Raw genomic sequence first — 550 nt, 5'->3', positions numbered from 1 at the left:
TTGATGACAAGCACCCGAACTGACTAAAAAGTCATGGCAACGTCACGTGCTCACGCACGCACCCACACGTATAGCCGCAACCCCCGCTGCCGCTGGGCACTAAGTCACCTGGGGAAGGACCCTACACTCCACGCCGTTCCCCCCGGCACCCAGGTAAGGGAGCACCCATGGTTCCACGACACCCAGCTCCTAGCAATCAGTGATTTCACTGTTTGCCAGGAGCTGGGCGGGACACAAGGGGCACAATTTGTTGTAGATACGGCTATGGCTATAGGACACAGTAATGTTATCAGCAGGAGGAAGCACTGAGCGCAGCGTCGTCTAAGAGATCAACATTCCAAAAAGCGTCAGTTTCCCTTTTTTTTAATGGATTAGTGTTCTGGTGGCGTGGACCACTCGAAAGGTAAGTAGTCTCTAGTCTTTTTAGGGGTTGGGTTTGTTCTTCTTTTTAAATGTTCGGGTTGCTTTAATATTGAGAGCTTGCTAACAGGGGGGACAACAGAATAAGCAGTGTTGACTTCATCAGTGCTCTTTTATTGGTCAATTAGCA

Source organism: Nanorana parkeri, unplaced genomic scaffold (genome assembly GCF_000935625.1).
Source record: "Nanorana parkeri isolate BGI_ZX_2015 unplaced genomic scaffold, ASM93562v1 scaffold67, whole genome shotgun sequence".
In the NCBI taxonomy this organism is placed as follows: Eukaryota; Metazoa; Chordata; class Amphibia; order Anura; family Dicroglossidae; genus Nanorana; species Nanorana parkeri.
Note: the sequence above shows the minus strand (reverse complement) of the source record.